This window comes from Phyllobates terribilis, unplaced genomic scaffold (genome assembly GCF_046119375.1).
Source record: "Phyllobates terribilis strain yellow unplaced genomic scaffold, ASM4611937v1 Scaffold_11__3_contigs__length_659146591, whole genome shotgun sequence".
Lineage (NCBI taxonomy): Eukaryota > Metazoa > Chordata > Amphibia > Anura > Dendrobatidae > Phyllobates > Phyllobates terribilis.
Window position 1 is genome coordinate 623,245,412 of NW_027362771.1, and position 24,058 is coordinate 623,269,469.

The following is a 24,058-nucleotide window of genomic DNA, read 5'->3' on the forward strand; positions in this document are numbered from 1 at the left end:
AAAAAAGAAATTATCTCTGCAGTGCACCTGCAGGACCTACGAGGTCACGTGTCTCAGGACATACGAGGTCACGTGTCTCAGGTCCTCGCAGGGTAAATATTATATAGACGTGCTGAGAATCCCTTCCTGGCATCGCAGGTCCTGGCAGATACATGTTATAACGTGGTGAAAGAAACTTTAATCTGCCAGGACCTGCGATGCTAGCAATGCATTCTGGGCACTTTTTGAAGATACGTTACCCTGCAAGGACCTTAGACACGTGATCTGAAAGGTCCTACAAGCGTACTGTCTAAGCACATGTGAATATCCGCCGCCATCAGGGGAACCGACATAGAGGGACATATAGGGGGGAGGGGACAGCTGTGTGTGCGGGGGGACTACAAGTCACAGCCACTCCCGGAGCGGATATGTGCAGGGAGGGCGGAGCTGCAGGTGAGAAAGCCCCTTTCCTCATTAATTAACCCTTGCCAGGTCTCATTGTCTTTCATCTCCTTCTTCCAAGATCCTTCACTTTTTTTTTTAGTATTTTTGATAAACGAGCTGTGGTTTGGAATGAGCGGTTATTTTACCTAATCGTGCACTGATAAAAGGGGGAAAAATGGTCCAAAAGACCCCACAATGCCGGTACGGAGGGGATTTGATTTTACGGTGTTCTGTGTCCGTCACCTGTAGATGATGGTTGTGTTATTCAGCCATCATCTGCCTGTGACAGCAGCATTGACGGTGCACGTGCAGAGGGGGGCGCCGTTCTAAACGCTCATCGCGGGACGCCAATGGGTTGCCGTGACAGGCAGGGGTCTTCCGAAGACCCCAATGTTTGTCATCGCGGTCCTCCTGAGAAAGCCGCCCTGTAGCCAGCGTTCACAGACTATGATTATCGCTGTACGTAGCGCCCTCTGATGCCCCGCTGCATGTAGCACAAGCCAGCCGACCATCGCAGAGAAGTCCCCTAAGGGGACTATAAAATACAGGGAAAAATAAATAATAGTTATATAGAAGTGCAAATCACTCCGCTCCCCCCCCCCCCCCCATTAAAAAGTAAGAAATGTAAAGAATAAAAAAAATTAAAAAGTCCTTTCCATCAAAATATAAAATAAATTAATCTAATGATTAACGGAAAAAAATCAAAATGCCAGATGCGCAACAACACAACAAATGTAAAAAACAAAAAAAAAGCCCTAAAAAATGTAAACATTACAGCTCTTGGGAAATGGAGACACAAGTCAGGTTTTAGTTTTTTCTTCACAGATTTCTGAGTTTTTAAATAAAGCAAAAACTAGAGGTGTTTGGTATCTGCGCACTCGGACGGACCGGGGGAATCAGTGTTACCTTAAAATGAGTAAAAAATAAAAAAAACTAATTGCTTAATTGCACTTTTTTTTTTCTATTTCACCACACTTGAGAAAACATTGTTCCCGCTTTCCAGTATAGGATAAAATTACTGGGGTCATTCATAAGTACAACTTGTCCCGCAAAAAAAAACCCCTGTATCCCCCACACGTCTATGGGGACAGAAAGATAAAAAACTTACAGGCCTTGGAAGAAAGGGAGGAAAAAACAAAAGTGAAAAATCGCCATGTCCTTGAGGGTTTAATATGATTTTTTTTATTATTTTTATCTTTTCTTGCAGTGAGATAAGGGGAGGGGGTGTTCAAATATATATATATATATATATATATATATATATATGCTTTTTAGTTCTCACAAGGGATAGTCTGATCGCTTGTATTGTATATGGTAATACTTGAGAATTGCATTATATAATAAAACTTAGTGTCTTCTATGGGGCTCAGTCTCAGGGTGCAGTCAGACGGCAATCTGTGGACTGGCCGTCGGCAATCCTAACCTGTGCGTGACAGCTGCATAGAAGTAAATGCTGTCACCCTCAGGTGAGGAGAGCTGCCGGCCAGTCCGAGGACTGCAATCCGAGTTATGCGGCTGTCTGCTTGCACCCTGAGGCTGGGATTCACAGGTCCACCAAGATGGGATGATGATTAGGGGACAGTGACAACCCATCGGTCGTATAGGTGGGGGGTGGCGATGGGAGCCTAAAAAGACACCATATCCAGGGTCATGATCTTAAAAATGCCACTTTTAGGGTATGTTCACACTATGGGGTTTTTTAATCAATTGACTGGTTTAAGTCCCCAAAGGGAACTAAAAAGTATAAAAATTCAGAATTCTCTTGCCCCAATTAAAAATAAAGAAAAAATAAAAATATTTGGTATAAGCCGTAAGAAGAAATGATTTTTGATAAAAACATCAGCTTAACACAAAAAAAAACCCTGAGCCCTCACACAGCGGCTGTCGACAGATTGTTAAAATGTTACGGGTCTCAGAAAATGGTGACGCAAGCGAATGATGTTTTTATTCTTATATTCAAGCAGCCATGTCTTACTTTTATTTTTAGCACTCGTACTGACCTGGAGAATTAGATTTCCAGGTAATTTTTTTTTTAATTCTCAATCATCAAAACAAAAAACAAAATCCCAAGAAAAATTACAGCATTTTTTATTTTGCCTGATTTCACCACATTTGGAGCCCCCCCCCCCCCCCCCCATTTTCCAGTAAAATAAATGGTGTGATTCAACAGTACAGTTTAACCTGCAAAAAGCAAGGCATTGTACGGCTGCGGGGACAGAAAAATATAAACGTTGTGACTTGGAAGAAGAGGAATAAAAAAGCAAAAAAAAAGTGGTTAAAATAAGTAACTTGACCGGTCATCTTCCATTGTTAGCCAGGAAGGCTTTTAGCCACACATTATGTTACAGTAGAAGTATATGTGAAGGCTGAAAAAGACGCCTGGTGGTTTTTTTTTAACATTTTATCAGCGTTTTCTCGTCAAAAAACGATAGCATTTAATTCATTGCTAAATTGATGTACAAAAAAAGTAAAACAATTGCCCAAAAATGCTTGTATTTTGGGCTATTTATCATTTTTGCAAGTCACCAATTCTGCATTTATCACCCACTCCTGAGAAAAAATATTGACGCAGCAAAGAGACTCCTCCGAGTTTTTATTTTTGAGGAGACTTGAATGTTTCTGCTTAATTTAAAAAATAAAAAAGCTCGGTGTGAACATGGCCTCAGTAAAAATTCTCTCTGCTATGAAGAAAGAAAGGATTATTAAAGGGAATCTGTCCCCCCCTGGGAGATATCAGACCTCTACTATGGCCATACAGGTGATAGAAATGTAACTCTATACCTACCTGTATGGCCCATAGTAGAGGTCTGATTGCAGAGAAAAGCGCTTTAATCAATTCTATTTTGCACAGGCTTGGCGTCCCCCGGACACCAAGCAATCCCCGCCTATGTGCTTATTAGTCTCCCAAATCCCCACCTGTATGCTTAATCATCATATTCCCCCCTCCCCTGCACATCACAGGGTCCTGTGACCTGCACTGTGCTCCTTGACTTCCCGGGCGTGCTCCTTGACTTCCCGGGCATGCACAAAGCGCCGCTCACATAGAGCGCGCTTTGCTTCCTCCCGGCCCCGTCTCTCTGTGCACTGCGCCGCACGGTTCTATTGCGCAGTTCCCGGGAAGTGACTGTGACTCCCCGGTGCCTGCGCAATAGAAACCTGCAGCGCAGTGCACAGAGAGACGGGGCCGGGAGGAAGCAAAGCGCGCTCTATGTGATATGCGGAGTAGGGGGTTTGGCACTCACTCAACGGCGGTTTAGGTAGGAACAGGAAACGTTTCCATAAAAATGTTCAGGCAGGTTTATTCTGACTTCATAAACCGCTTAGCGTAGGCAAAGGGAAAACACGAGCAAAATGTCCATGCAATGGTGCGGGATCGCCCGCTAGAGGGCAGTGTCCAGTTAGCACAGACCTACACACTGGAGATCCACACGTCTCCAGACACAGACACCAAATGAGACACTTGGCCTCCATTTTATTTACAACAAACCACGCCCCGGGGTGGGGATATGTGAGCAGCCACTCCCACCCATCTCTTATGACTGCTCGTAAAAAACGGCCCTGAATATGCCCTATTAAATCTCTCAGCACTATGTGTGCTGGAGCATGCTTTCCCGGCTTTACATCACTGAAGCTGCCAACCTCAGCGATACATATCTCCCATCAAGGACATGTCCGGCAGCCATCTTACAGGGGCTAAGCACATATCGGGAAGTAGCTGCTAACTATCTGTCTGATCTGCTGTACGGCGATCTCTCCCGCCACAGCGCGATCACGGACCACTTTAATCTGTGATTCTCCAGCTTTCTGTGACTTTGTGTAGACAGAGCAGTTCCTTCTCTTCTGCTCCGCTCTGTCTACGGGGCATCTCTGACAACGCCATGTTGATTGACAGCCTGCTCCATGATGTGTTAATCTGAAATGGCTGTCAATCAACATGGCGTTGTCAGAGATGCCCCGTAGACAGAGCGGAGCAGAAGAGAAGGAACTGCTCTGTCTAAGTAGCAGAAAGCTGGAGAATCACAGATAAAAGTGGTCTGTGATCGCACTGCGGCGGGAGAGATCGCCGTACAGCAGAACAGGCAGATTGTTAGCAGCTACCTGCCGTTATGTGCTTGGTCCCATAGAAAAAAAATAAGTCCTCTATAAACCCTTTAATAATCCCTCCTTTGTTGAGAGCAGAGAGGATTTTTACTAAGGGCATGTTCACACTGAGCTTTTTTTTTGTTATTTAGCAGAAACATTCAAAAGTCTCCTCCAAAAATTAAAAGCTCCCAAGTTTCCGTTCCAAAAAAAGCGAGCAAAAAAGCTCAATGTGCACGTACCCATCGTGTTAAATTGCAAAGTTGCTTGATTTTACTCCTATCTGTCTTGTACTGATCTTTTCTCAGCTGATTTTTGACCACATCAAAGATGAGCTGAACTTATGTGGTGATAAATCATCTAAGAAGAACTCAGTATAAGATAGATAAGAGTTTAATAAACCTGACCGCTCTGAGTGGGGAAAGATCGTCAAAGGCAGGGCAGGCGGGTGGGGGTAGTCCCGGGTGACCCCCTTAATTCTATAGATTACAGCTCAGAGGAGGCCAGTTCCTTAAACAAGGAGGATCCGGCCGGCTTCATGGCTCCTCTGATACTACAGAGGTAACGTTGTCTCTGCCAGCAGCGTGGGAGAAGCGTTCAGTTCAGCCCGCAGCAGCTCAGCTACGACACCAGCCTGAACTGTCAATCATCCCGAGCGCTTCGCTCTCCCCAGCTCCTGCCGGAAGCCATGAGGTAGGGGAGCAGTGCTGACCTGAAGACTGGAAGTGAGAAAAATCCATTTTACAGTAAAAAAAAAAATGTACAAAAATTCCATCCAAAGTTGTAAATAATTAATAAACTTTACATTGTCCTAAAGAAAAAATATATATAAAAATAAAAAAAAATCCAAAACAAACTAGACTAGTAAATGTTAATGTTTTGGTATTTAGTGTGGGGCAATTATTTGAAGGGCAGAGTAATAATTTTGAAAAAAATGCAAATTTTTCCATAATTTTTGTAAGTTTATCATTTTCTTTTTCCAATAAACTCAACGTGTCGACATGACAATATTGACCTAAAGTACAACGTGATGCCGACCCCTCTATTGGCCGCGGACAATGACGGCGCGTCCAGTGGTCACAATCTAATATCAGTGTACGCCTCTGCAATCCCCGGAGACCAGAGGGTTATTGTGGCCGTCCTTACCTCATCTCCACCTCAGTGATGAAGCCTCCGTCTCGTCTCTCCACACCCAACCCATGTATACTCTATATCCTTATAATGTCCCAGGAACATTTACATTAACCCTTCTTAGGTGCGATGCGTCCCAGCTGGTGTTAGAAAATCACACCGAGATTTGTAACAGAGATCAATTCACTTAAGGAGATTTCCCCGCTCGGGAATCATAGCAGGAACTACAGAAGCTTCTTATTTTTTTTCCATGTCCATGAGGAAAAATGGCTTTTTTTTTCCTTTGTAATATACAGATTTTTTTTAAAAATCCCATTAACTGCAGTCTCTCTCATCCATGTTTCGTAGTCCGTACTTGACCATCGATGCACTGACTGGCCGCGGATTTCCTGACCCAAATTTGGCAGCAACGTATGCACTTATGTGGCTGCCGAGGTCCCATTAAGAGACCCTCAGCCAGTCCTTACATTGTGGTCCAACAGCAAACCCCCGAAACACGGACGTGTGAAACCAGAATACTTAAGTCACTTTAGGTTTTTGTTTTTACATTTTTGTCTTTCTAGCCAGATGAGGGCTTGATTTTTTTTCAGAATGACAGGGTCTAAAGTAGAGTTGGTGTAACTCGATTCACATGTCCATTGGCCATGTCAGTAATCTGTGGCCTGAAGATCGAAGCAGTGAGAACCATCATGCTGGTAATCTGTGGCCTGAGGACAGGAGTAGTGAGAACTACCATGCTGGTAATCTGTGGCCTGAGGACAGGAGTAGTGAGAACCACCATGCTGGTAATCTGTGGCCTGAGGACTGGAGTAGTGAGAACCATCACGCTGGTAATCTGTGGCCTGAGGACAGGAGTAGTGAGAACCACCATGCTGGTAATCTGTGGCCTGAGGACTGGAGTAGTGAGAACCATCATGCTGGTAATCTGTGGCCTGAGGACAGGAGTAGTGAGAACCACCACGCTGGTAATCTGTGGCCTGAGGACTGGAGCAGTGAGAACCACCACGCTGGTAATCTGTGGCCTGAGGACAGGAATAGTGAGATCTACCATGCTAGTAATCTGTGGCCTGAGGACTGGAGCAGTGAGAACTATCACACGGGTAATCTGTGGCCTGAGGACAGGAGTAGTGAGAACCACCATGCTGGTAATCTGTGGCCTGAGGACAGGAGTAGTGAGAACTACCATGCTGGTAATCTGTGGCCTGAGGACAGGAGTAGTGAGAACCACCATGCTGGTAATCTGTGGCCTGAGGACTGGAGTAGTGAGAACCATCACGCTGGTAATCTGTGGCCTGAGGACAGGAGTAGTGAGAACCACCATGCTGGTAATCTGAGGACTGGAGTAGTGAGAACCATCATGCTGGTAATCTGTGGCCTGAGGACAGGAGTAGTGAGAACCACCACGCTGGTAATCTGTGGCCTGAGGACTGGAGCAGTGAGAACCACCACGCTGGTAATCTGTGGCCTGAGGACAGGAATAGTGAGATCTACCATGCTGGTAATCTGTGGCCTGAGGACTGGAGCAGTGAGAACTATCACACGGGTAATCTGTGGCCTGAGGACAGGAGTAGTGAGAACCACCATGCTGGTAATCTGTGGCCTGAGGACAGGAGTAGTGAGATCTACCACGCTTGTAATCTGAGGACTGAGGACTGGAGCAGTGAGAACTATCACACGGGTAATCTGTGGCCTGAGGACAGGAGTAGTGAGAACCACCATGCTGGTAATCTGTGGCCTGAGGACAGGAGTAGTGAGATCTACCACGCTGGTAATCTGAGGACTGGAGCAGTGAGAACCACCACGCTGGTAATCTGTGGCCTGAGGACAGGAGTAGTGAGAACCACCATGATGGTAATCTGTGGCCTGAGGACAGGAGTAGTGAGATCTACCACGCTGGTAATCTGTGGCCTGAGGACTGGAGCAGTGAGAACCACCACGCTGGTAATCTGTGGCCTGAGGACAGGAGTAGTGAGATCTACCATGCTGGTAATCTGTGGCCTGAGGACAGGAGCAGTGAGAACCATCACTCAGCACATCAGACGGGCACACAAGCACAGCACCCACCACAGCATGGCAGACATGCTCAACAGTCAAGTCTGCCGGGCACACACATATTCAAGTAGCTTTTTCACAGAAGAAGAGGACAGGGTATCCTAAAATCCTAAAAGTCAACATCGACCCTTTGAAGCATCTTGTTAGATGATTTGGGCTATACAGTTTAACCAAAAAAATCAATTTGCAGACATGTGTTTCAGGAATTTGCCCCTCATCAGTAGAAAGGTGGAGAATTAACTGGCTGGATGAGATGCGTTTTTGAGGTGGTCTGAGGGGTTAAGTTTCTCCTTGAACGTCAAGCTGACATAGGGAGACTTATAGGCAAGGTAATGTTTTAAGTCTCCCTTCACCAACTTGGAGAAACTACCCATCAAACATGATGAATGCGCGGTATTCTCGTCAGGCTGGCACATGGGTGTGGCACCTGCATCAGGCCAGCACACGGGCGCGGCACACGCTCACGTCAGGCTGGCACATGGGCGCAGCACTCCCTGTTTACGGAACTGTGGAGACACGGGGGTCTTCCGTGGGCAGAATACTACTCAGACAACACAGGGTGAGGGTAACACAGTGTTATAATACTTTATTGAACCAACAGACAATAACATATATTACAGTCCCAGCAAATACACAAGATGGTGCAAATTACAGTCAAACCCTTCCGCTGACTCGCCAGGACTAGAACAGCTGCGACTCCGGGGCTTCCAGGGCCAACTACCCTCACCAGTGGCACCCCGCTTTTGGTGGACCCCACAGAAAGGAGGTTACAACAAGCTTAGGAAGCTGACAGTCCATTGAGGCATGTGCTCAGTTGACTGGATGGTCCCAACCTGGCTTCTCTGAACATATAAATGGAGCCAGGTGTCCGGAGGGTCACAATGCTGGCTTCCCCAAATTTATCCATGGGTTCCAGTGATGGTCAATGGAGCAGATCTATGTTCTTCCAGATGGGGCCGTGGTCACCTAAACTGACATTCTGTAGGGTCAAATTTGTGTCCCTCTTGATGGAGCCATGAGTCCTGGTTGTTGTTCTGAAGAGTCTGTCTTGGCTGTGATTTTGTAAAGTCCCTCTCATGTTGTCATCCACGGATCGGGGGGGGGGGTGGTAGTAGGGACTCATCTCTCATTGTTTGAGCATTTCATTAATTTGAATAGATTGTCCTCCACTGCTCTGCAGGTCAACAAGCCACAAGAACCTATACAATGGTAATCAACATATTAGCAAGCATCATTGTTCAATGACCCTGTGTCCCTGTCTTGCAAAGTTTAGCAGACATTAAGTTGCAGTAAATATCAACTCAAGTGTCAGCATCCGGGCTAATACAAATAATAGTCTGTGTTTCTTGACTAACCAAAGAAAAACACATAAATTCAAAAGTCAACATAAAGACAATAGTGTATGTCTCCTGGCCTACTGAATTTACATCTGGATACTTAAGATTAAGTGCTGTGTCGTCACAGGAACTAACATACCTTAGTTTTTATAGGCAAATAAGTTGTTTTCCAGATTTGTAAACCGATATCAAGGATTTACTGTTTTTTTATTTTGTTTCATTCCAGATAACTGAATCGCTGGTAACGATGCCGAGTTGTCTGATTAACAGTTGCAATAGCAGCACGGGAAAAGACGACCATGTCATCTTGCATTCTTTTCCATCGGACATTGAGAAAATTAAACTTTGGCTCCTGCAAACCGGGCAACAATTTAACAACGTGGAAGAAATCGCTCAAAAGATCCATCAGGATAATAAAACAAGGAAATTTCGCCTCTGCTCTAAGCACTTCAGCGGAGACTCCTACATAATAAACCATGGAACTCGCATCTTACGAAGCGACGCCTGCCCTTCCATTTTCCCTGAATTAGAAGAGGGCGAACTTCACGTAGAAGAGTCGCTAAAGAAAGCGAGACCTAAGAAACAAAAAAAGCCTTGTGAAAAGATTAAGATCGCAAACGTCAAAAGTATCTCTACGGACGAATTCAACGTTTCCAAAGCCGAGGTCGTTCGTGCAAATTATTGCAGTGTAGGAACTCAAACCGTTGCCAATCTCTTGAACTCTGATCTGATATATTAAAATGTACATAGTGCCTGTTCATCAACTCCAAACTTAGATGTCCAATATAAAAGAATTTGTTTCCCCAAAATCTGGATAATCAAGAACAGTTGAAAAATCCTATTCTTCAATCTCAGTCATCAAAGGGATTCATGAAGCCCGAAAATTTGCATCAGGAACTGCAGCGACTTCTCGAAATCTATTTTTCAAATGTGATTTTTATTTGTCTTCTACACTTGGATCATTCCCCCACTTTATTTTTAGATGAGTCGCTCTTATTAATGTGATTTTTGTCCATGAAAATCTTCAGCCATGACGCTCAAGATTTCTTGGGCTTTTTTGGACATCGTAAAACTTTACTCGTTTCATAAGCCAATCTGCTGAAGTTCGCTTGAAATTGGCCAGGAAATTTGATTTGCTTAGAAGTTACTCGATCAGAACATTTGATTCTCAACTAAGTCGGCTCCTGATGTCTTGACATGCGTCGCCAGCGATGCTGATTAGGCCTACCACCATGAACGTTGCGACATTAGTTGTCTATTCTGCTCTGGAAGCCCAGCCACAGAGTGAAGATGCTGGAAGAGCCAAAAAGGATGTCATGGATGCTGTGCCGAAGGAAAGAGGAGGTCAAAGAGTGATGTGCACAGGATCGGATGGAGAGACTGGGGAGCAGCGAAGTGATGAGGTTTTTTTTTTTTTTGTATTGTTTTGATTTTATAACTTTTCTGACCCTTTACAAATCGGAAAAGTTGTAACCAGCTTAATTTGAGCAAAACATATCACAGAAAATTTGGATCCAGGGGAATCTAATTTTTTTGTAAAATTTGAAGCCTATTATTAACAATTAGTCTCAAACCGAATTGCTTGTCTATAGTTCCATAGTCCTTATTTGAAAGAGGTTATCCACTACTGTTCTATTGATGGCCTATCCTTTGGATAGGTCATCAATGTCTGATCAGGTCCGACACCCTCGCCGATCAGTTGTTATGTGCTGTGCATAGCATTTTGATGTGTGCCCCGATGGGCTGTTTTAGCTATATCTATTAAAAGTTAATTTTTATGGGGTAATTCATTTCTGTTAGATGTATTTATACACTCCCCAAAGCAATAATTGATATTTTGTGATCTGATTCAATGTTTATACTATGGCAGGCTTCCTCTCGGGCCCTATTAATACGGAGTTATGGATGGAGGACGCCAATGAAGCGTGTTCCACTGAGGCATAGCCAGTAGGAGAAAATAACCGTGTGTCCATTAAGACTGTATTTAAAGATCTGTATGTGGGATATAAAGAGAATATAAAGTCCTGGTGGGAAATTAAGATACTTGAGAATTATATTAAGAATAACATCATTCCCTATGGTCTAAGGCTTAATATACACTGCTCAAAAAAATAAAGGGAACACTGAAATAACACATCCTAGATCTGAATGAATGAAATCTTCTCATTGATTACTTTGTTCTGTACAAAGTTGAATGTGCTGACAACAAAATCACACAAAAATCATCAATGAAATCAAATATATTAACCAATGGAGGCCTGGATTTGGAGTCACCCCCAAAATTAAAGTGGAAAAACACACTACAGGCTGATCCAACTTCGATGTAATGTCCTTAAAACAAGTCAAAATGAGGCTCAGTATTGTGTGTGGCCTCCACGTACCTGTATGACCTCCCTACAACGCCTGGGCATGCTCCTGATGAGGCTCAGTATTGTGTGTGGCCTCCACGTGCCTGTATGACCTCCCTACAACGCCTGGGCATGCTCCTGATGAGGCTGAGTATTGTGTGTGGCCTCCACGTGCCTGTATGACCTCCCTACAACGCCTGGGCATGCTCCTGATGAGGCTCAGTATTGTGTGTGGCCTCCACGTGCCTGTATGACCTCCCTACAACGCCTGGGCATGCTCCTGATGAGGCTGAGTATTGTGTGTGGCCTCCACGTGCCTGTATGACCTCCCTACAACGCCTGGGCATGCTCCTGATGAGGCTGAGTATTGTATGTGGCCTCCACGTGCCTGTATGACCCCCCTACAATGCCTGGGCATGCTCCTGATGAGGCTGAGTATTGTGTGTGTGGCCTCCACGTGCCTGTATGACCTCCCTACAACGCCTGGGCATGCTCCTGATGAGGCTGAGTATTGTGTGTGGCCTCCACTTGCCTGTATGACCTCCCTACAACACCTGGGCATGCTCCTGATGAGGCTGAGTATTGTGTGTGGCCTCCACGTGCCTGTATGACCTCCCTACAATGCCTGGGCATGCTCCTGATGAGGCTGAGTATTGTGTGTGGCCTCCACGTGCCTGTATGACCTCCCTACAATGCCTGGGCATGCTCCTGATGAGGCTGAGTATTGTGTGTGGCCTCCACGTGCCTGTATGACCTCCCTACAATGCCTGGGCATGCTCCTGATGAGGCTCAGTATTGTGTGTGGCCTCCACGTGCCTGTATGACCTCCCTACAACGCCTGGGCATGCTCCTGATGAGGTTGTGGATGGTCTCCTGTGGGATCTCCTCCCAGACCTGGACTAAAGCATCCGCCAACTCCTGGACAGTCTGTGGTGCAACATGACGTTGGTGGATGGAGCGAGACATGATGTCCCAGATGTGCTCAATCGGATTCAGGTCTGGGAAACGGGCGGCCAGTCCATAGCCTCAATGCCTTCATCTTGCAGGAGCTGCTGACACACTCCAGCCACATGTGGTCTGTTATTGTCCTGCATTAGGAGGAACCCATGGTCAACCATACCAGCATATGGTCTCACAAGGGGTCTGATGATCTCATCTCGGTACCTAATGGCAGTCAGGCTACCTCTGGCGAGCACATGGAGGGCTGTGCGGCCCTCCAAAGAAATGCCACCCCACACCATTACTGACCCACTGCCAAACCGGTCATGCTGAAGGATGTTGCATTGCAGGCAGCAGATCGCTCTCCACGGCGTCTCCAGACTCTGTCACATCTGTCACATGTGCTCAGTGTGAACCTGCTTTCATCTGTGAAGAGCACAGGGCGCCAGTGGCGACTTTGCCAATCCTGGTGTTCTGTGGCAAATGCCAAGCGTCCGCCACGGTGTTGGGCTGTGAGCACAACCCCCATATGTGGACATCGGGCCCTCATACCACCCTCATGGAGTCGGTTTCTAACCGTTTGTGCAGACACATGCACATTTCTGGCCTGCTGGAGGTCATTTTGAAGGGCTCTGGCAGTGCTCCTCCTGTTCCTCCTTGCACAAAGGCGGAGGTAGTGGTCCTGCTGCTGGGTTGTTGCCCTCCTACCGCCCCCTCCACATCTCCTGGTGTACTGGCCTGTCACCTGATAGCGCCTCCAGCCTCTGGACACGGCGCTGACAGACACTGCAAACCTTCCTGCCACAGCTCGCATTGATGTGCCATCCTGGATGAGCTGCACTACCTGAGCAACTTCTGTGGGTTGTAGAGTCCTTCTCATGCTACCACAAGTGTGAAAGCACAACCAACATTCAAAAGTGACCAAAACATCAGCCAGAAAGCATTGGTACTGAGATGTGGTCTGTGGTCCCCACCTGCAGAACCACTCCTTTATTGAGGGGGTCTTGATAATTGCCAATAATTTCCATCTATTGTTTATTCCATTTGCACAACAGCATGTGAAATTGATTGTCAATCAGTGTTGCTTCCTAAGTGGACAGTTTGATTTCACAGAAGTTTGATTTACTTGGAGTTATATTCTGTTGTTTAAGTGTTCCCTTTATTTTTTGAGCAGTGTATCACTTTCGCCAAGATTGACGAACCCCCAGCTATTAACACCGTGGCAGAAAAATACAGTAGTTTCATCTGTGAGGTTAATGCGTATTCTCCTGGAGGAGGAAAAGAGGAACTTTGAGAATTCAGGGAAATATCTAAATGACCTGATTTGAAAAAGCACTCAAATTAAAGGGTGATTCGGAGTTTAATAAGAGGGAAACAATCTTGCAATCTTCGGTTGAACGTTTCCAAGCCATCTTTGAAGACAGGAAACATAATCAATTCTTGAGAGACATTAATGACTTTAAGGACAATAACGCGTATAACTTTGTCCCCCCCTCAAGTAACGACTAACACTGATATTTCATCTTCTGAAGCTGAAAGTTTAGATAGGGAGAGATCTAACTCTATGGGTAGGTGGAGATGGAGAGGTGGAGAGACGGAGATAGATCCTACAAAAATAGATGACAGGGAGGAAGGGGTACAGGATTTGGCCCCTACAGGGACTCGGGGAATCCGTCACCAAATGTGATCTTCGAACCTCCAGGACATCCTACAAAATGAGCGGGTATTGCGAGATGTATGGACCTGGTCTCGTCAGCTTCATCCTCCTCGCCTTCTTCTTTTTTGGAGCTAAGGGCCCCGACTGGATATCAACTAAGGAACAGAATCCAGTAGAGGGGTCGAACAAGAGTCAAATAGTCAGTTTAATTAACTATAAACTAACTTGGGAAGAAACAAATGTGCTACTTAAAGGTTTATCCTTCGTGCCCACAACTCCATATAATTCAGTCCTATGGGTTAAAGACAATCAATCTCTTTGGGCGAAAACTTAAGTGGCATCAATTTTTTTAAACAACAAAATAGAGAGAAATGCCAGAGACTGGGGATAACCGAAGATGATCTGGGGGGCTGTAGAAACACTAGCTGATCTCCTAAGGGAAAATGAGGTTGCCCGGGCGATTTTACCCTTCACTGAGTTAAAAAAGAAAAGCACTAGATTATCCCCAGTGGGTGAGTTGAACAGCATAGACATTTTTCTTAAAGTGGTGGAGGAGGAATTGTCAAAAATGAGTACCAATAGACCAAACATTTCAGCCAATGAATTTGAGGCTAGAGGAGAATCAAGATCTGATTATTAAGCCATCGTAATAAAGGGGGAAATCTTGTGATCTTCGACCAACCCCTTTATCTCTTTATGTGTCAAACCATCCTGAGAGACAGAAACACTTATGAAATACTGGATAGAGACCCAACCCCTATATATACAACAACACTTACTTCTCTATTGATCAAAAACCTGGACTTTAGAGTTATATCCAAAGACGAATTTGAATTCCTCTTACCTGCTTTTCCTGTGACCCCTACGTTTTATGCCCTCCTGAAATTACATTAGGGTACCAACCCCCTGAAGAGCGACAGATCGTGTCGGGGGTGGACTCACTATGCCAAAACGTAGGGGTTTATGTTGATAAGGCCTTTTGTCGTGTCCCTACCATCACATCTAAGGGACACATCGGACTTATTGGTTAAATTGGAGGGCATCAATACTGATGAGAAAGTGTTGTTTGCGTCTATAGATGTAGAGACTCTCTATAGTAATATCCCACATGGGGTAGGCCTCAAGGGGCTACAACACTTTCTGGGGGCTAGGGCAACACAATTTGTGACACAACTAATTTATCTGTGATTTGATGTTCTTCATACTTACGCATAATCATTTTTCCTTCAATGGGAGGACCTACCACCAGCTCAGGGGGACTGCGATGGGGAGCCCCTATGCCCCATCGTATGCCAACCTCTTCCTGGGTTGTTGGGAGGAAACTGTTGTGCTGCGGGAGGAAGCCTGGTGGTTTCCATGTATTCTTCTATGGACTAGGTTCATAGATGACGTTTTTCTCCGAGGATTTCCATAGATTCATACAGTGTCTTAACATCAATGATATTGGTATGAAATTTACATCTGAAATTAGGGATGATGAAATCACATTTTTGGATTGAACCATAGGGAGGGATCATGAGAGTTTCATTACCACACGTACCTTCTGTAAGCTGACCGCAGCAAACAGTTTCCTCAGATGGGAAAGTCATCACCCTGGTCCTCTAAAGAGATGGATCCCCAAAGGGCAATTTTTACGGATTAAGAGAAACTGTACAGATTAAAGGGTTTTTCATTCAAAGCCTTGTGATTTCCGACACCGATTAAAGGACAGGCGTTCTCCCGATCAGGTCTTGGATTCGGCGTTTTCACATGCTTGTGGCCAGGATAGACAAACGTTGTTATGTCCCTTAAATAGAGAAGATCAAATACCTCCCCCAAGAATAATTGTTATATTCGATAATAGAGCATTCGAAGTATCTTCCATTATTCGTAAACATTGGGGGATTCTAATGGCCGACCCTGATGTGAGAGGATTTATATCAGAACGTCCTAGCATAACGTACAGAAAAGGGAGATCAATCCGTGATCGCCTAGTCCACAGCATGTACAAACGACCAACTGGACCTGGGACGTGGTTGGAGTGCAGAACTTGCGGGACCTTTAAATGCGGTGACTGCAAGTTCTGCCCCTGGATAAGGCCCATATTGGGGAATACCACATGAACAACATAAGCCCAATTTCCTTTTGTGTGTTAGAGATGGTGAGAAACAAAATTGTAGGTGGGGTGGGGGACTGGAATAGGCTTCTCCTCCAAAGAGAATGCCAGTGGATATACAGATTAGGTACTTTGACTCTGTACGGTCTCAATGAACAACAAAACTACTGTTGATTTATTTAATAGTGCCCATTATTATCAGCCTGCCTGGGTGTGATTAATTTTAGTGAAACTATGATATATATGGAAGAGGACATCATGATTTTTATCGGTCATATCACATACACATTGCGCTTTGTTTGGGATTATTCCCCTTTCTTTCTACTTACCGTTCATTTGTCCTTTGGCATGTTCACTGTATCCTTTTGTTAGGATAGCGGTAGTATAAGTATCAGGGTGACAAAATGGTGTATTTTATTAATTTACCTATGAGGTGTGATGTGGTAAATACCGTAAATATATGGCAGCCATTATGGCGCTTGTTGTGCCTAAAGTCTTCATCAGTTTGATCTTGGAAGCCTGTCCTACACATTGGTGTCCAAGGATGCCTATGACTCTTGGTGCATTTGAGCTCCGGCTCTGACCCATGCGTCGCGTCTAAACCTGATCTCTGGCGTCTGAGGGACGGCGCCTGCGCGTTGCGGTACTGGCCGGCTGTGCTGAGTACTTCCGGGTGTTCATGATCATCTCCTGTGCCTCAGCTCCTGCGCAGCTGACGTAATGGACTTCTAAGGTCTCACTGATACCAGACCTTGTATCACTAGTGGACATTTTGGAATGGCTAGTTGTATTTACCCTGGAATTAAGCATACAGGAAGTGACGTAGAGCGAACATGGCGCTGGGGGCTTTATATAAAAAGGGAAATCGGAGCAGAATGGCTACACTGCATGACTATCAGCAGGATACTCCTAGACATGGGCCCCACTTTCTCCTGATGAACCTTAATCCTACTCGTCGAGAAAACTGAGAAATTTCTATATCTACTGGAGAAGCGAGAGTTCTCTATAATGAGCTAAGTAACCTGTTCTATTTTAACTTATGATTGCATAGTAGAAGCATAATAGATATTGTTTTTGCTTCTTTTGGTTGCTGTCTCGCATACCCCAGCTTGGGGGTCATTGTTTCAACTTTATGGGACGGAGTGGTCCCTTTATTCAATTTATGTAAATCGGTGTTTTTTGGTCTGTTACTCCTGAACTACCAGAATGGGGGTGTTCAGGTACCATTTTGGGATGGATCATCTGAATTGTCGAGATATATGATTATATGTACATCCCAATATGTCTACATGATTAATCTAGCAGTGCAGTATTCTATGTTTATATGTGTACACAAGAAAGTCCATATTCGTTGGTGGTGTTTTTTATCCTAGTTGTGACTAGGTGACGATATTTATACCATTTCCTCTATAGGCATTATATAAGGATTAACAAATAGACCCGTATATCTGGTCTCTTGAGAAGCTAGGGTATCCTTGAGCAACTGCTATAGGATTGTTTTTGCACTTTGTCACCTTTAGTGCTGTGGAGAGAGGGAGATAGATCCTACAAAAATAGATGACAGGGAGGAAGGGGTACAGGATTTGGCCCCTACAGGGACTCGGGGAATCCATCACTAAATGTGATCTTCAAACCTCCAGGACATTCTGATGTGTGCCCCGATGGGCTGTTTTAGCTATATCTAAAGTTACATTTTTATGGGGTAATTCATTTCTGTTAGATGTATTTATACACTCCCCAAAGCAATAATTGATATTTTATGATCGGTTATCGGCGGCCGCCGACCAGAGTTACTCACTTGCCGAGCTGCTCCCGTCTACTTGTAGTGGCCAGGGCAGGGTACTGCACATCCGTCTCCTATTCAAATCAATAGGAGTGGATGTGCAGTACCCTGCAGCAGCCACTACAAGTAGACGGAGCAGCTTAGCCACCACCGATAACAGCTGATCGGCGGGGGTGTCGGGTGTCTGACCCTGGCCGATCAGACATTGATTAGGCCATTAATGTAAAAGTAGTGGACAACCTCTTTAATTTATTTAATGCTACTTGAAATTTTTATCAGAATCAACAAAGTTGTGGGAAATGGAATTCACTTTCCAAAATAGTTTATATACACTCTACTTTCCACATATTAGTTGTCATACTATCACTTTGATTAAACAGCTTAGAGCATATTTCTCAGATTGTGAGATGTATGACAGACAGCTCTCATCTCCTGGTCTAACCTCCCATATGATTAGAAAGCCCAGATGATTAACATCTTTCAGATAAGGTCCCTGTGGTGGAGGGGCATCACAGCTGAGTTTAGATGTGTCACATTACAAACACTTCCTTCAGCACCTCTCACAGCATTGTCCGCTCTGCTGTACTACCCCTGTCTCCCACTGACTGTTCAGAGATGAGTCATAATCCCACTAATGTCTATTTTTCTTACAGCAACTTGTAATCTCGCCTGCCTGTTCTCAGCTACTTCTGTGTGAGGTTTAATGAGATTCTGCTCTGATCTGACTGCAGAAAAATTACAAGTTGCTGTGAGAACAAGAGACATTGGTTTGATTATGACGCATCTCTGGACAGGCAGTGTGGGGGACGGTAAGTACAGCAGAGCTAACAGTACTATGTGAGGAAGACAGCTGATAGAAAGGTTTGTAATGTGAAGCAGCTAAACTCAGCTATGCTGCCTCTCCCCCTCCACAGGGACTTTATCTGAAAGGTGTTAGTCATCATTGCTATCTAAGCATGCAGGAAGTTAGACCAGGAGATCAGTCATCATTGCTGTCTAAGCATGCAGGAGGTTAGACCAGGAGATCGGGGCTGTATCATTACATTTCACACACTGAGAAAGCTAAGCTATGTTGGGGGGGCATGTTTGTGTTTTCTTTGAGTGTTGCTGCCTGCCTATGATTGGTCAGCATCATAGAGGGTGAAAAAGTGCACGCCCCCAGTGAATACTGTCTATTGCAACCCACCTGGAATTAACAAAAGTTAACTCCTTACGTGCCAAATACTTTGATTGCTAATATCTCCCCAACGGAGAGGCGAAATTAAAAAAAAAAAAGTTTTATTTCACTCTGCAGCCAGTATAACATCGTGTTTCCAATTCAACATGAAAACTTTGGTGAAAGGTCCTCTTTAAAGAATTCAACACCTTGTCTGTTATGTACATAAACTGGTGTTAACCAGATTCACTGTATAGGACTTTCCAATCTTTCTCTAACTCTAAAACACTTACATAAGATATCAAGTTGGTTATCATTCATGAAGAATAATTTATTTTTAGAGTAAGAAAAAAAATCTTATTTTATTCATATAATTAACATCGTCGTCATTTTTTTTTCATCTTTTTCTCAGGCAATCTGATGATCCGTATCGACATAACAAAAAAGTCGAATTGTGGAAAACCTTTATACACTGCAGCATAGACGGCTACATTTCAAGATTTTGTAATCCACCAAAATTAGCACATCACCTTCTAAATCTTTCGCTCGTCAACAGGAGGGAGTGGGATCATTTATCCATATAAAACCTGATGCATCCTATATTTTATATTTTTTTTCAAGGATAATTTTATTGTAAAGTAGCACAGGTTATACATTGGCGTTATGGCCAGGCCACATTGGGACCTTTTGAATTTCCCAGTCCAACCTGTTTGAGGTCAATTGGAAATTATAAATCTAGATTAGGTTACTTTCCCACGATGAGTATTTGATGTTTCAGATTTTCTGCAGCATTTGTGTTCTTATTGTGTTGTTGACGCTACTTTTTTTTTGTCTTTCTTTGCATGTTTTTGATACTTTCTGGTATTCGTCTTTAAAAAAAAGTTTATTTATACGCGGATTTAATGTGTTTTTTAAATGCGGATTTTCTGCATCTAATACCATTCTTTGCGGAAAATCCGCCCATAAATCTTAGTGTAGCTGCAGATCAGTTTACGCAGTGTAAAAAAAATAAAATAAAAATAGTACGTCCATCGTCCACTTTGCTGGAACTGTAAGATGCTGTATTTATTGCACTGCGAAAATACTCCGTGTCAAAAACTCATCGTGGGAACTTAACCTAAGTTTATGCCCTGCGCACAGTAGAACTGTTTTGGTTATAATTTTCACGTGACTGAAGAAAAAGAAAAAATAATAATAATTTACAAATCTACACACCTTCGCGTGCTTAGGCATACACACATATAAACTGTAAATTTTAAAAAAAAGTGTCTACAAAAGATGCCCCTCAAAAATGTCAGCTCCTGTTAGAAAAAGGTTGACACCTAGTTTTTAACAAGAAGGCAAAGATATAGCCATGTGCTTGGTTTGTGGACTTCGTATCACTGTGTTTAAGGATTACAATTGGAATCTCTGCTCTATGGCTAAGAGAATTACGAGAACTTGATGCAGAGCTAGTGCGGGCAGCTGATACCTTGCTATCCAGTCTACAAAATCAACATTTTCACCAGGAATTTTTTTTGCCATGTTTCACACATTCAGGACTGGAGCAGTCAAGACTGTAATATCCCACAGTAATTGGGGAGCTTATGAAAGAGTGTTTGGTGGACTCTGCAGCGTTAATATGACCGAGGAAAGAAAATCTAGTCACTTGAGAGTGTGCCTTTTTCTAGACAAAGTGTAACGAGAAGGATTGGGAATGTGGAGAAAACAACAGAGCGGACTATTTAGACTTTTTTCTCCTTGGCATTGGATGAAAGCTGAAATGGCGACGACAACCCAGTTACTCGGCTCTGTATGGGGACTAACGAAAAATTTTAAGATTATGGAGGAAATGGAATCAACGCGGTCCATAAAAGAGATGGTAACAGGAAAAGATTTGGATAAGTTAAGATTGAAACTAGCTGGTATCATAATAGTTATCAAAATCAGACAGGGAAAAATGTCAGACTTTATAAATGGATGTGGGATAAAGTAAATAAAATAAACTCCGAACGGAAATTGGTATTTTTACATTGTCAGCCAAGAGGTATCATGAAAGTCGATGCTAAAAAATGACCTATATCATTGATGTAGCTAAAACACAGGCAGTCACTGGGTTATAAACTGTATGTTTCTTCGTAGGACTGAATTTGGATGTAAGTTGGAAAAGGGCCGGCAAAAAACCCCCACAAAAAACGAATACCTCATCTCTGACCTCTCCAACCGCTGTCTGGTCCTCTTCTTTGGAGGAGCACAAGACTGAACATCGTGGCATAGGCAACCTCCCAGCTGCCACGTTGCTCCACCAAAGTGGGACCCAAGAGCAGAGATTCAAGAGTTCTGTGAGAAGAAAGGAAGGACATCCCCCGAGCCATCAGATTTGGATTTGCTGCATAACGAATGAACTAAATTCTAGGAATCGGCAAATCGATTTGAATTGAATGACATTCGTGTCTAATTTTTAGGCGTTTGATGAAGCAGGCGAATTTGAACAGCATGTAATTTGCCTTGCATGAATCGCCTAAAATGGCCACAATCATTTTACCCATTGTAGAAGATTGTGTCAGCCACATGACCTCAGGTGTAACCAGGCGGACTGCCCTATAATTCATAAAACCAAGGAAGTACCAACGGAGTCCCAAAAGAATGATTTACATGGTATATAATGTATCACTTGAGACTACATTAACCAAAATAGAAGGCCACCATTTTGGAATACATCAAAGAAATTTGAGTATTTAAAATATTTTCTGTTTTTTTTTTTTTTTTTATTATCATCAAACTAAAAATCCAATACAATTAAAAACATTCATTAACCGCAGAGTTTAAAAATCGAATATTAGTTGGAGAAGGGTGGAGGAACAGCATGAAGCAATTGTTGATTTATCAATAGGATGGCATACTTATGCCCTGGAAAAATGTGATATAGTCATATAAAAAATGTAATAATTGTAAAAAATGAGGACTTTCAAATTAGCAGTGTCAATTACAAAGAAAGAATACAAATCCGATTGTGGTATGGAAATTACGACATCCGTCCGCCCAACACTCAGACTCCCGTTTCACTAACCTAATATTTAGTTGTATACCCACAGTTTTTTAGAACTGACTCACATCTATGTTGCATAGAGTCTGCCAACTTCTGCCCCTGTCAGCTGTTATTCCAGCCCAGGATGCTTTGACTATAGCCAACAATTTTTAGGCCTTTGTTGGCTTTGCCTCAGAAACGGCATTTTTGATGTCACCCCACAAGTGAAGTGTTCTATCGGATTAAGGTCCGGGGATTGGGCTGGCCACTCCATAACCTCAATTTTGTTGGACTGGAACCAAGATTTTGCTCATTTAATGGTGTTTAGGGTCATTTTCTTGTTGAAACACCTATTTCAAGGGCATACAGCGTAAGGCAACATGACCTCTTCAAGTATTTTAATATATGCAAACTGGTCCATGATCCCTGGTATGCGGTAAATAGGTCTGACACCATAGTAAGAGAAAAATGCCCATGCCATGATGCTTCACCACCATTCTTCACTGTCTTTAGAGTGTACTGTGGCTTGAATGCAGAGTTTTGGGGTCGTATGATGAACTGTCTGCGGCCCTTAGACCCAAAAAGCACAATTCTACTTTCATCAGTCCACAAAATGTTTCTCCATTTCTCTTTAGGCCCGTTGATGTGTTCTTTTGCAAATTATATCCGCTTCAGTACATGTCTTTTTGCGGGTACTTCTTGCTAAGAGATTAGCTTCACACAGTCACACAGGCGTCTTCTAACTGTCACAGTCCTCACAGGTAACTGGAGACTGTGATCATCCTGGAGCTGATCATTGGCTGAGCCTTTGCCATCCTGACTATTCTTCCATCCATTTGAATGGTAGTCTTTCGTTTTCTTCCATGTCTCTCTTGTCTTGCTTTCCATTTTAAAGCACTGGAGATCATTTTAGCTGAACAGCCGATCATTGTCTGCACTTCTTTATAAGTTTTACCCTCCCCAATCAACTTTTTAATCAAAGTACGCTATTCTACTGAACAGTGTCTCAAACGACCCACATTTCTCAGGCTTTCAAGGAGAAATGCAAGTACAACATGTGCTGGTTTCACTCTTATATAAGGGCCCCCTGATTCACACCTGTTTCTTCACAGAATGATTGACCTCACTGATTGAACTCCACACTGATATTATTTTGAACACATCCCCTACAATTAATTATTCAAATACACAGACTCCGGCTGTGTGCCCACGATGCGGATTTAATGCATTTCCGCCTTGGAAACGCATTAAAATCGTGTGTTTAGATGTCTGCCATTTTTCCCAATGATAATCCGCATGTGCTGTGTACATGCTGCGGATTATCATTGCGGAAAAATCCGCAGCACTACCAATTTGTCACCGAAATCCGCGTGACCATCAGCTGATTAAATTACGTCACCACAGTTCCTGCCAGTACACCACAGGCTGCCGAGGAGAGAGAATCGCCGCCGGGAGGAGGAGTTTTTCTTTTTACTTTTTCTTTTTTTTTTTTTTGTATAGATGCACCATTTGAAAGAGAACTCTCCTCATAGGTTGGTCACACAATATAAATCCATGCCAGTTGCATGGATTTATATTGTGTGACCAACTTGTCAAGCCCTTTTACAAATTTGAGTGCTGCTCAAAATCGCTTGAAAAAACACTTAAAAAAACGCATGTAAAATCCGCATGCGTTTTTTTCTGCCAAGGAGAGGAAAAAATGTTCAGGAAATTTTTGCTTCAAATCTGCATTGTGGGCACATACCCTAAATATATTTCTAAAGGTACTATTGCTATGAAATTCTCACCAGATATTGGTAACAACCCATCTAATCTACAGAGGCAAAGAAATCAAACCATAGATGTTTTATGTGTAATAATGAGAAATGACACAGGGAAAAAGTGTTGAATACGCTTACTGAAATTTAATGAATACTTTGTGCAAAAGCCTTTGTTGGTGATGACCACTTCAAGATACTTCCTGTATGGAGAAACTAGTCGCATGCATTGCTCAGGTGTGAGATTTTGGCCCATTTTTCCACACAAACACTCTTCAAATCATCACACTCTT

The 24,058-nt window shown here is 43.5% G+C and overlaps 1 long non-coding RNA gene across 2 annotated transcripts; it reads left to right on the top strand.

Annotated features, from left to right (window-relative positions):
• The first annotated feature begins 263 nt into the window (after nucleotides 1–263).
• LOC141167146 (uncharacterized) lies at nucleotides 264–23,537 on the top strand. 2 transcript variants are annotated; one of them, XR_012251403.1, is made up of 4 exons: nucleotides 264–432; nucleotides 9,250–10,426; nucleotides 19,414–20,885; nucleotides 21,123–23,536. It is a non-coding gene; the product is annotated as an uncharacterized lncRNA (long non-coding RNA). The 2 variants fall into 2 exon arrangements; XR_012251402.1 differs by having other exon boundaries at nucleotides 19,414–23,537.
• Nucleotides 23,538–24,058: the final 521 nt, after the last annotated feature.